Consider the following 13,391-nt stretch of genomic DNA (forward strand, 5'->3'; position numbering starts at 1 on the left):
AAGGGGAAGGGAAAGGGGAAGGGAAAGGGGAAGGGGAAGGGAAGGTTTCCCATCTCATTCCTATGACTAGGTAAAATGCTGTGTGCGTAACAATACAGAAGATTTTCCCATCTCACAGATAGGTTTGATGCTCATACAAATTCAGATCTCATTACAGTTTTATAGACGTAAACTGAAACGAATGCTTCAGTGGCTGAGCTAGTTTGCAAAAGACAGTTTTTGCTTTGTAGTGTTGTAAACTTATTTTATACAGGAAGTTGCTAGATGTACAGTTCATGTATTAATATGTGGCTTGTGTAGCACCTATTGTAGTGCTAATACTCAACAAATAAAGGGATGTAGAAAATTACATTAAAATGTGATTGTAGATACAAATGCTTAGTAGCCAAAAAATGCCACATTTAGGTAATCTTTATTCTGCCTTTTCTGTGACTGCATTATGAAATAATCTTCTGTTATATGTTGTGATGCTGCTTCTCCGCACAGAGTTGTGTCTCACTCAAAGGTCAGGTGTGATGGTGCCATCCTTTCCAGTAGATAAATTGTTGGTCCACTTTAACAAGATAAAAACTGAGGTGGGAGAGAGCAAATAATCTGTCCAAGAAGTCTCTCGGGAAGGTAGGAACAGAGCTCGATCTCCAAACTCATGTTTCTCTACCCTCACCCCCACATCACCGTCATTTCACTCACTGTGGAGGTTCTGTCTGAGCGGCAAATGCCTCTGCCATATGCTCAGAGGTGATGAACATTTACATTTATTCATATCCTTCTGAAGGCAGAGGCTTTTAAACGCATTCCTACTATTACATAAACATAAACCTGGAAACCGTGAAGTTCATATTGTGCCAATATTGCTGACAGTAGCTGAGGTCCAATGCCTGGATAAAGAACAGCCAGATACAGTTACTATTGAAGAGATAGTCCAAGTGAAAGAAATCATGTTAACAATTAAGGATTTTGATTGCCAGCTCATTTTCCACATGCCTGCTTCATGGTACTCTTTCTCCTAGTTTTAAAAGACAGAAAAGTTTTCAGGGAAATTTTGGGAACTAGACTTTGTGCATTGGATACCTTCATTGTAAGCAAAACACACTGAGAAGATGTCTCCTTTCACTTACCTTGGAGTAACTTGGTGGTTGGTCCGCCAGTGGCGGGACAGCTGCAGTTAAAGGGAGGTCTGAATCAGGCCCTCAGTGAGTATAGGTTTCTGAAGGTACTCTTCTGAAGGTCTGTTTCAGTCTTTCCTAGCAAAACTAATTATAGGTCCAGACAGCATGGGGAGAGAATGCAAGTCAACTTGCACAGGCAAAAATAAGGTATTTTAGAAGGGTCTGTCAAAATCCAGTACATGGTTTCATTGGTAGATGAAGCTTTGAGAGAGACTGTGACTCCTGTATAACTCAATTATTTTGTGCAGAATTGTCACAAACTATAAAGATTTTCTAGCTCCACCCACTGCAAATGCCCAAATACCTACTTGAATGCACAGTTAAGGCTCTAGCATATTTTCCAAAGATGTGGAGATTTGTAAAACCTGAGCTAAAATCTGCAAAAACATTGCAAATCTAAACTTCTGACTGCCAAGAAATACAGACTAAAACTTTATACTCCAGACTTCTGGCACAGGTTCCCCTGTCAAAGAGTGGGCTGGCCGCATGTTAGTCTTTGCATCATTTTCTTTGTCTCACCTCTCTTCTTGTCTAGCCCAGCCCGGCTCTTCGTCACCAATCCTCCTTCCCACAGAAGGGCAGGGTTGTGCAGGACATGGTTCGATCCACTTTGTTAGGACCACATGTTAGAGAGTCAAAACCAGGCATCAAACTGTTGGCTAAAACCCAACTCTGGGGCAAGTAGCTCCCTCCTACTCTTTCCCCGTCACCCAGGAGGTGTCTGGTCAGTGGGTGCCTCTTTCTTCCACTGCTGACTGAAGGGCAGATCTGGCCATCCCGTGCAGACCAAACTGGAATAAAGCGATTGCTGCCACATCCCTTCACTTTATGCTCTGTTTCTGATGGCAGTCAATAGCCTGCAAAGAGCCATGCTATGGCAAGAGTTCTTCAGAGGGAGGAGCGGCGGGGAAGCTTCCTGTGCTTTCTTGCACCAACCTGACCTCTTTCTTCATAGAGGGGGAGCATTAGGTGAAGGATTAACTTGGTGCACGTTTTCTGCCGCTAGAGACAGCATGGGGCAGGGGATGAAAATTCCTTCTCCCAGCAAAAGATGAATGGGGGGGTTGGTGGCACCAAGTTAATAGATGGGGTTGTTAACAAGGATGGAGCAGGCTGCCTCTCCATGAATAACACTAGCTGTATGACCCTCTACATTCATTCTTGGCAATCTAATTCCCAGCCAAAACTGTATATGTGGAACCTGATGCTTGAGACAATGGTTGGGTGAGAATTTGCACTAACTGCAGTCATCAGCTGTGGCCTACCAAGGCTCAGTCAGCATTGCCTCAACAGACATTTTGTCAACAGACAAAAAGGCCCTCTCTCTTGTACCTTCCCTACCCCAACACCTCCTGCTCTGATCCTGTGCCACTCTTCTGTCTTCCCGAATGCTTTGCCTTCATAATCCTGTACTAGAATTGTGAAGGACAACCAGAAATTGTTAAACCAGCTCACACGGGGATGAAGGGAAGAAGAGATGGATTCATGAGTGCCTTGACAAAGCATGACCTTGCAACTTGTGTCCTTCTAATCATGTCCAGCCCCATCATGTCAGATACACGTAAAAAGTTCAAATCCTAGGTGCATCCCTAATCATTGGTAAGGGGTTTTTGGTCTCCCTATCAACCTGCCCATTCTAAACTTTACCCTGAGCAGCGTACACACTGTGCATGTCGCTCCACACCGCAGCAGGGCCACGGATGAGCGGGCTCAAATCCAGCCCAGGGAGGATGAGAGCTGTCATTTGAACCCAAGATATGTGCCAAAGTGATTCTGTCAGCAGCTGATTTGGGGCAGGGGGACGGGAGAGAAGGAATAAAAGAATGATATGTTTAGACCCCCTTGCTCGACTTACCTATAGTACGTATCATTAACCTTAACTTGTATCCCTCGGAGGCACAGCAAGTGTCAAGACAATCCCTGTGAGCGTGTGAACTCTGCAGCACGGAAAATAATTATCAAAGCCACTCTCCATTTGAACTAGCAGAGCTCTTGCTCTGCTGTAATGAAAAGATCTCATGCTTTGCCCTGTTGCAGCAGGGATCCAGGCTGTATTAAGTCATTCTGACCGGCCTTAAAGGCTTTAGCGATGTTTCTTTCATTTGAGCGTTATCTTTCTGCCAATTTAGAATCCCATCTCCTCCCCACAAAGCAAACCTATAGTTATCCAAGCAGCAGTGGGAGGATGGTAGATGGTAAGGAAAACATCGATAGGACAGGAGCATTCTTCATGGCATTTAGAAATAATGAGTGCAATTTCCTGCATCTTAGGACTTTTTAGACCAAGGTTTTAGGAAAAAGAGAAATGAACCTTGGTCAGACAGGAGCCCTACCCGTATGTCTGGAATAACATGTAAGTAACAACAAGCTAGGCACTGCTGCAGCTCCAACAGGCAACAAAAATGACAGTAATAACGTAAGAGCTTTGGGGCTATCAAGACAGCTCCATCCCCCAGGAAGGACACAGAGGACATACATACATTTTTAAATGAAGCGGTGTATTCCTTTCTTCACAGATTCAAAAGAAGCTTTAGATTCCCATCTCCACATGCAAACTAGGTATTCAGCCTCCTCTCAATTGCATGCAGATTACTCTCCTGGCACACAAAGACAAAGCAGCAGTTTAAGAGCAATATGTTGATATTGTATTTTATTCCCAAAAAGTACCTTTCAGAATGACAGCTCCCAGTGTGATGCCATGTGATGTGCAACCGTGTGGGCAAATGCTAATTCCGCCCACCAAACGCTCAGGTAATGAGAGTGAATGGGACAGGGGTCAGGAGCAGACACCAGTCAAAGCCGTAAGTACTGCTGGCAGCCGGAGCACACTGAGCAATTAATAAACTCTTTCTGAAGTTTGTAACATGTCAGTGATGACGAGTTTGATAACTACACTAGCTGTATCACTAGCATATTGCACGCATGCGTACTATTACTGTTATCCCTGTCCTGAGAGGAACAGAGCTGTAACAAATTACAAGGCTTATGCATACAGAGTCCTTTGGGTTTTAAGGTGATTACACCTTAACCCTAGGTTACAGAGTTATGGCACATGTACTAACGTGTTCAAAGTCAGGCCTCAGGACGACTCATCTCAAGATGGGTGTGTTTATGGATAATTAAACCCTAACATGATCAAGGGCCGGGTTTTGTCCCTGATCGCTAGAGGGGAAAACGCAAGGACAAGGTGGAGGGCATCACATTGGGTAGAGCGCATCATGTTGGGCACAGGTGAAGTGGGCTTGCGTGGAAAGCAATGGCTTTCCTCCCCGTCTCTCCCACGCTGCAGGCCCTGTCGCAGGCCACAGCCCTACTTCTTCCCTCTGCATTTAGGTGAGGTTGCCAGCTGCAAAAGGGTGATCCCAGGGCTGGTCTTGCTCCCCAGGGAGCACAACTGGAATGGTAGGTGGTTCTTGGGGGAAAACATCCCACCTTCTCTTTACAGAGCGTGGCTGCAGCCCTTAGCCTTACCCTCGTGCTTGTCCTGTTTCATCAGAACCTGTTTATATTTTTAAATCACAGTAATACCATATCTGCTGCTAATTACAGCCCAACAATACTAACTCAGTGTGCAAACAAGGCCTTTATCCAAGTATTGTTTTGCATAACCAGAATGCTGGGGTTGTGAACATTTGCATAATGTTTAATTATTTAGTCAGAACATAAGATTTGTCTTCCTCTCAAAAACATTTTTATGAAATGTCTCAATAATTAAACACCACTATGTTTATTAACAGCAGGGAAGATTCATAAAATGTATTAGTCAGAAACAAGCAAGTAACTACATCTCACTGCAGTAATCAAAATACGCCACTCTGAAGTAGGTCCCCAAGCATGGCAAACACCAGCGTGAACTCCTACGTGCAACTGAGCAGAATACATTTGAAAGCATAACAGTTCAGCGGCTGTACCTTGGAGGGGCCAAGGAGCCAGAATTCGATGGCTTAATTCACTCATTAATCAATATACATAATTTTGAGAAGACTGGTTCAATTATATTGAGTCAGCTGAAGTCAGCCCTGTGTCTCTGAAAGGTAAAATTTGGGGCCAGCTGGAGCCCGTGCATGGTGCCGCAGCCTGGGGAAGGCGTCTGCAGGCTCCTGCTCCAGCACGCTGCCTGTTGGAAGGCGGCAGGACCCGCACACTGGGTGACAGGCCCACGTTTGCACCCCTTGTGTGCGACCTGGGAGCAGGAGGGGTTCCTCTATGCAATTCCTAACAAGGCTGAAAAAAAGTAAAACAGGGTCTAGAAAAGTAGCCAGAGGCACGTAATAAAAACATCTGCCTTGACGACAAAGGAAAGGGGTTCCTCCTGCAGCATTTCTCCACCATCGCTTGCTGATAGGGAAGAGGGACTAGCTCCGACCTCACTTATTTTGGTGTGTAAATAGAAAAATTCCCCTAAAACGAATGGTCGGAGTCTAGGCTGAAGTTGCTAAATGTGTTGGGGAATGTCCCCAGCACCAGGCAAGACCCGGAGGTTCTTTTAAGCAAGGAAAACTCACAGGCTGCAGAGGAAGAGAGGGACACTGGCTGTCACATATCGGACTCCAGTTTGATCAAAATAGTTTCTGTGCCCAAGTGTAAAAGCTCCAAATTGTACTAAGTTGTTTGAAGGGAAGGCAGAATTCAGGACCAGAAATTATTTCATGTTAAAGGCGTAATTGCCCACTAAATTAGGAGGAAGAATGTCTTATGTCCTGGAAACAAGCATTCGCCCCTAAAATAAAATATTTTAATAATTTGAACTTATTAGCTTACATAAGAGAAGCAGAAAATTCAAAGGTGTTTTATTTAGGCAAGATGGAGATTTTTATTCTCCCTTTTAAATTCAACTTTATACTTCAGTTGTATTTCAATAACGTTAGGCAAGAAGTTAAGCTTGTGTCCTTCTGCCCTTTCCGAAACTCATCTATTACTTGCTAACAAGGATTCCGAATTACTTGAGCCAATTTCTGAGACACGCATATAGTTACGAGGCTCCTTTTTTTGTCCATCAATTACATAAAAGCAGCCAAGGAAACCACCTCTTCTCCTCCCATATCCTTGGCGTTAACTTCTAAGACTCAGTCTGAGCATTACTGTTTTGCAGCACTGTGCCGGGGGTCGTGTCAAACAGGAGCTGGTGAGGGTAGGGCTTACTTTGGTAGGTCGATATGAGGAGCTCTTTGTGCAACGGGGTAAAACAAATGGGAGAACCAGCACGAGTCTACCTGGTCAAATAATCACCCTCTGCTCTCCCCATATGAAACGTAAGCCCACATAAACGGGCTCTGATGGGGAATGCTGCTGTTTTCCCAAGCCAAAGCAAAACTCTCCTTCCCTTCCTGCTTTAGGGAAGTAGGTCACGGTAAAATCTGCCTCCCCCAATCTCCTGTCCTTGATCACAAGGTAAGATAAATTATATCCTCACATTAATGGGAGAAATTGTGGTGTGAAAAGGCAATCCAAAAGCTCAGTGTCTGGAGAGCAGCTGACAGCACGATCCACCATCAAAAGTGCTTTGCCACCCGCTGCCCCAGGCTGCTCGTGCCCTGCTCTCCGCTGGTGGACCGAGCTCAGTAGCTGGATCTGATGTTGAAGAAACGCAGTCACCCTTCGGCAGTGGGCAGCCCACTGCGGGCTGCTTCAGCGCACCAGGAAAACAAACCGAAAATCACGGAGGAGGAGGAAGCAGCAAAGAAACTGGGCAGTACGAATTCCCTGCTGAGCAGGAAAGGTTGCCTCTGTTATCTCTAGCTCCAGCTTCTTTTCTTTGCATTGCTTTTCTTCCTTCCAAGATTGTAACACTGCAGTACGCAGGCTGCGCCCACCAAATTACCGTGCCACACAAAAGCACGTGCAGCACATCTAGTCCATGATGAACGCACACTCACGTGCATGTTGCTCATCTGTTACTAAATGAGAATTTACGTTCGCCTTGTACTTCTATGCCAGCTGGCCATGGGAGGCCTGATAACACGTGGCCCAGTGTGACGCCTGCCAGCCAGGGTTCATACAGCATCACGTGCCACAATAACCCTGAAGGGTTATTAACCGATTTCTCCTCTTGTCATAACTCTGGGTGTTTTCCTCTGCTCTTTCCAGACAGTTCTCCTCGGTTCTTCGATGTAGGCAACAGTTTGCAGCGTGCCGGCAGGGCCTTGCCTCGGTTGGCCCTTGTGTTTCCAAGCGGGTCCTGGGAGCGCTGGAGCTGGATTTACTGCGCCGTTGAACCACCACGTAGCCCGGGGGTTTGAAGGAGCGTACGGGCGAGCTTTGCAATGCCACAAGGCTGGGGTGCGGGGAGTGACTCGTGCCACGGCTCCTCTTATTTGGGTGTCTTTTTTTGGGGGGGTCCAAAATAAAGGCATGAATCAAACAAAAGGCTTCATTAAGCAAAAAGCAATCCCTTTTGCATACTTGAGGTGAGTGCTGCAGGAAGAGGCAAAGGAGTTGAAAGAAGTCAACCCTTGTTTAAAGGAGTGGCCAGATGGGGAAAACGATGTCTGTTTTGCCTGGGCAGGCTCAGGGTCTTATTCTTCTGCCTTGTCTGCAGGCAGCCTGCCCATCAAAATTATCTCCTGTGCTGAGTGCAGAGAGGACGAGCCAACAGCTTATTAAGGAGTCTCTGTTATTTCTGCTGAGAAAGGTGGCTTTTATTTTCCTGAAGGGTTATTAACTGAATTCTCCTCTTGTCATAATTCTGGGTGTTTTCCTCTGCTCTTTCCAGACAGTTCTCCTTGGTTCTTCGATGTAGGCAACGGTTTAGAGGGGTTTACTGATAATCTCATTAAACTGGGGGAGGAAGGAATAAAAATAATGTAGAAATAGGATTTCTTTGGGAGACACGATCACCAGAGCATGATGCGGGGCAAACTTGACTCTCCAGTTCAGAGACTTCCAGTTTCTGATACGGTGTTGAAATCTTTACAGCACCCTGGGCTGTCACTCGCACAAATAGTCCCGTGACTGGAGTTAGAGCCCAGAGACAAGTAAATACTGTTGCTTCACCTCAGCGTGGTCTGGGTTGGGGAGGGCAGCATGGGTGGTGGTTGGCAATAGGAGTGTCTTGCTGGATTCCCCTGCCTCCTCTCCATCTCTGATGGGGCCATGCTTTTCTGCGGTCTGGCCCAAGAGCAGCACAGGTGGCCCGGTTGCCTTGTCATCCTGGAGCTGCTGGCATGGGTGACAAGTGACAGCGTGGAAGCCATGCGCTGGTAATCATCGCAGGACCCATTGGTGCAAAGTGCCATTTTCCAGCAGGCAGTGAACGGAGATTTCTTTCTTTTTCCTTTTTTTACTAAAGTGTTTCTCAGGCAGAGTTGACTTTCAAAGGCAGGGGAATAAATTACATGTCAATTCTAAACTTCAGAAATCAAACCATATTTGGGAAAATATGGGGACTACTTGCTGCAGTGAGTTAAGATACCACGGTACCTGGCTCAGCATTCTTGAATAGGCTTCAGTGGAATTATGAACCTGCAACATATACCATTTCCTGTGCAAGTAAGTAAATAAACAAAGCAAAAAGAAATCAACAATGAAAGTACTCAGTGTGAAGGTATGTGAAATGGAAGGAAGGAAAATTGTCCTCTATCACTTTGCTTCAGTAATATCTTACACAGTCTTAGCTGCATTCCTAACAGTTCTTCAGAGAGCGATTTGGGATCCCGGAGAAGGAGATCAGCATTTTCCTGAATGACCTCCATTTAAGCTGCCTTAGGTGAGCTAGAGACGTTTTCTTCTGGGAATACAGCCAGTATACATAGAGAATTAGAATCTGCAGCAAAGGTGCTGCAAGATACTGCAAAGGAAGAAGATCTGAATGGACTATGAGTACGCGTGCCATCAGTCTCCAGCTTCAAAGTGTAACATGATGCAGAGAATTATCTGGGAGTAATAATCCATAAAAATCTTCACATGGTATTTATTTTGTGAAGTCAGGCAATAAAAGATCCCACACCATAAAAACTCAACGGTTCCTGTCGCTTGTTGAGCATCTTGGCGGACGTCGGGAGACCTGTGCCCACTTGGAACTGAAATGCCTTCTCCTACAAGAGCTGACGCCATGCAGCCACTCTGTGCTCGATCACACAGGGTTACATTTCCGCCCCGGGGTTTTATGGGACATGCAGCGCTGCCCAGTCTTCACAAACGGCTTTTTTGGGAGGACGACTCTGTAACAGTACAGAAGTTATCTTCTAACCGCAAACACAAAATCCTGTAATTAAACCTTTGTTACCCACAGCAGAGTGCTCATCATGTATACAAAGCAAACATTTTGGCAAGTTTATTATGTTACTCGAGACTAAGAGGGAATTAATGGCATTGCAAAAGTACAGCAAGCTGCTGCTGCACTGCTGCTGGATATTTTCACTGGCAACAAGATTTTATATTCCTCTTCATCTTGGAAAAAAATGCAACAGATTTAGTAAACGTTTTCACTGTCAAAGGCAACACAGTGCAAAACACCGTATCAAAGTAAAGGCCAGAGGGATATTTTGGCCTTAAAAATGTATTACACTTTGCTGTACATTAAAAATAATTTAGTTGTAATTTTTTACTTAACATTACTAAACATTAGGAGGTAACTAATTACGATAATCCAACTAGTAAACTGCGTAAGTCATCAAATCTAGAGTTTTTGCACTGAAAGACTCCTGATACGCAATTTCATTTGCATTGAGCGCGGTCCTTCACCGCTGGGAAGGACAACTGCTTGCAGAACGTCACCTTGCTCATTAAACAGCAAGCCAAAGATGTCTCATGCGGCATTTCTGGGAGAGGAAACTTCTATTTTTCAAGTCTATTTTGTTGTTGTTCTTTGACTGTAATTCAAACTATGTTAGTTTATGTGCATGAGTCATGAACAAAGGGTGAATTTTTACATTTTATTTCCCTGTTAGATGTTATACACCAACAATATATATTGCAGCTGCCTGAGCAAAATGGATGAGCCTGAGTCAGTCATATTGCTTCTCAGCTGGAAAAGTACGACGACGTCCTTAGGAAAGCTGGTCAGATCTGAAAGGCTTTTCTGGTGGTATCGAGTGTGAAACATAAATCACTGTTCCTACAGAAAAGAAAAATATATTTCTATTTGCATCTTTCCGCTGCCACAAACGAGCCATTTGACCAAAGAAGAATACACGGGCTCCAAAACTGTTTTCTGCCTAGCTGTTGACAAGACAGCTATAGCAAGACCTACTTGCATGACCCTTTGACTTAGAATGAAGAGATCTGGGTACAGACTGACGCCGTGAGAAAATAACAATTCCCCTAGCCGTCAGATCAGAGGTCCAGGTAGCCAAGTGTCTTCTCTTGCACAAAGGCCAGGGCCATTGGCAGTGGTAGGAGAATATGAAGACGACAAGTCCACCAGTCACACCGCCTCCCAAAGCCTTTCACAATCTCCCAGGCCAAGGCCCTGTCTTCCATGTTGAGTGGCACTTGATGGATTTTGTCTTCCACTGATTTGTCTAGCTGCTTTTTGAAGTCATCTAAACCTTTGGTGTCTACAGTCCCCTGTGGCAATCAGTTCCAGTGTAATTATGCATTGCGTGAAAAGAAGAACATAATGTTACTGCTTCTCTGAAGCATATTTTGTGATACTTAAATTCCTCCATAATTATGGCAGAATTGGTCCAGATGCTAAGTTTGTTTCACATAGGCCTGAGCAGCCTGTGGGGCCGCAGCCCCATTCCCTTGGAGGTCGGGTGAAGGCTGCTCACGGGCTCACAGGGATCCAAGAAGCCGGCTGCCACCGCTCAGGGCAGTCATTCGCACCCAGTCCGCGCTAAAAACCAAAAGTGAGTGGAGCCAGCAGAAACCCTAACGCACCAACACCTGGACCACGTCGCAGTCAACGGCAAAGTGGAGGCTGATGTCTGCCCCACGCTTCCCGCCTCAGTGTGCTCCCAAATTCAGATCCCAAATGCCGCATGAGGAGTAGGGCTGCGCTCCGTGAAGAACTGGTCCTCCCCTCACCTCCTCTCCTTGACATGTCGGGGCTTGTTCTCCTTGAGATTGTGCAGGTCTTGCCACGATGCGTCCGCCTTTTGTCTCTGTTATTCCTGAGCATCTGTCTATGAAAACAGGAGACAGTCCACGAGATTTGTACTCTTCCCCATACAGCTGCACAGGTCACAGTCCAGGAATTCAGTCATGATTCAACACAGTTTTAATCATTTTAAACAGGGAGAGAATTGTAAGGAGACAGACCGTACCTTTAACTACATTTCCTGAAAACACTCTGCTCTTTGCATGGAATGGCAATAACTAGAGAATACAAATTTGGTCTTTTTTAATGTATTTTTATGTAATATATTCCTTTAATACAGAAACTTTTTTTTTTCCAAGATTGCTACAAAAGGTAATAGCATATCTTAAACTTACACTTTACGCTAATTAGTTATTTATTAAAGAAAGGGTGTTTTGGAGAGAGAGGGAGTTAGGATGTTTTTTATTGTACCTGAAAAATGTACCTATTTCTACTGTAGGTCCAAGAGTATGATTTGAATACCAAAAAAAAAAATCACTTGAGATTAAGGACTGTTCATGCTCGCTTGTGGGGAAGCAACGTGAAAGTTGTTTGCACAACCAACCTTCGGGCAATTGAGCCTCACTTGAGATAAGGACTGTTCATGCTCGCTTGTGGGGAAGCAACGTGAAAGTTGTTTGCACAACCAACCTTCGGGCAATTGAGCCCAAGGTTGCATGTCCTATAATTAAGTTACTCTTTCTGTTGTGGATCTGTTTAACAGAGAGCTGTCTTGGCGCTTCTGATTTCAGCGGGTATGCCCACACTGCCTTTTGTGACCTGCGTAAAGGAGAAAACCCTGGGACAACTGGCAGAAACCCGTTTGAGTCGGGACCACTGACAGCTACTGGGATGGGCTGGAGCATGTCCGTCCAGCGGCTGCATCAGGCTGATTTCAGCAGCAATGCAGGCTGACTGGCTTTATCCAAAGGCCTTGACATATAATATAAAACTTGGTTTTCCTCCTCCTATTTTTGACAATGAAAGACAACCTGTCTGAAAACCATTATCGGTGTCTTGGATATTGACATGTTCCAACGCCCTCTTTCTTTATTCATTACAAAATGCAATTGTCATTACCGAGGGAGTTTCCTCCCTACCTCCTTAGAGGAGACAAGATTTCAAAACTGCAAATGCAGGTGTTAGGAAATCCTAGGTTTCCTCAAGTCTCCCTACATTTTTCCAAAAAGACTGTTAATGTGACAAGAGAAACAAAACCACAGATATATACATACATAAACCTAGGGAGCGCAGTGCTAAGGCAGTACTTCGCACATACATATGTACACAAAGTGAAATGTTTGTCTTAGCAGTGGGGCATTTAGTTTCAAAGAAATTAGCTAACGGGGTTTGTTGTCAGCTTCTTTAACTCAGGAGGAGGCCTTATAATACATGCAGAGGGATTTTGGTCAGTCAGCAGCAATGATTTCTCTTGTCAGTCTCGTTACACAGGTGAAGGTGAAGAGCCTAGGAGACTTCATGAGCGGGAGTCCCAAACTGGTGCGGGAGACTCAGGCCGATGAGCATGAGAATTTTATATAAAGGTAGTAAAGTACAGAGATGCTATATGTTACTATTTTTTTAATGAGAATAACTGAGATTATGTAGAGAGTGATATGTGAAGCTGACACCGCAGTGAAGTTCACAGTTTTTCCCAGCATTTCAGTTTGGACTCTAGCTGAAGGCTTTTCAGTTCTTACTTTTTAACTAAATGCGTATTGTCCATTGCTACTAATACTATCCTCCTAATTGAGAATGATGATTTCACATAAAGGAAAACCAGTTGCAAGCAGATAAATTCAGGTAGGAAAGCAACTGTGAATGCATTGATGAGCTTCCAACTGCAGTTCAGTTTTCTTACTGCTCGCCTGCTTGCAAACATTGTCCGACCAAGGTTGCTCACAGAAGGAACTGAGGAATTTTTATTCATGGTCACGCATAAACGTGCGTATTTGTGCCTCGTTAAATGTAACCTAAGCCCAGAAACTGGACCACTCGGCTCAGCTAGGCAAACACGCAGCTCAAGCAACACATTTTAATGGAGTACTCACTAGCAGCTATTCATGAATACTTCCGTGGTCCAAACAGCTTTGATAGAAAGAGTGTCAGGCGAGCCCAGTGAAACACATCAACGGAATCAGGATGTTAGTGCACAATTTATAAACGTAAGCAGAGAAAACCATAGCAAATAGAAGTTTCCA

Source organism: Aptenodytes forsteri, unplaced genomic scaffold (genome assembly GCF_000699145.1).
Source record: "Aptenodytes forsteri isolate BGI_AS27 unplaced genomic scaffold, ASM69914v1 Scaffold539, whole genome shotgun sequence".
NCBI lineage: Eukaryota > Metazoa > Chordata > Aves > Sphenisciformes > Spheniscidae > Aptenodytes > Aptenodytes forsteri.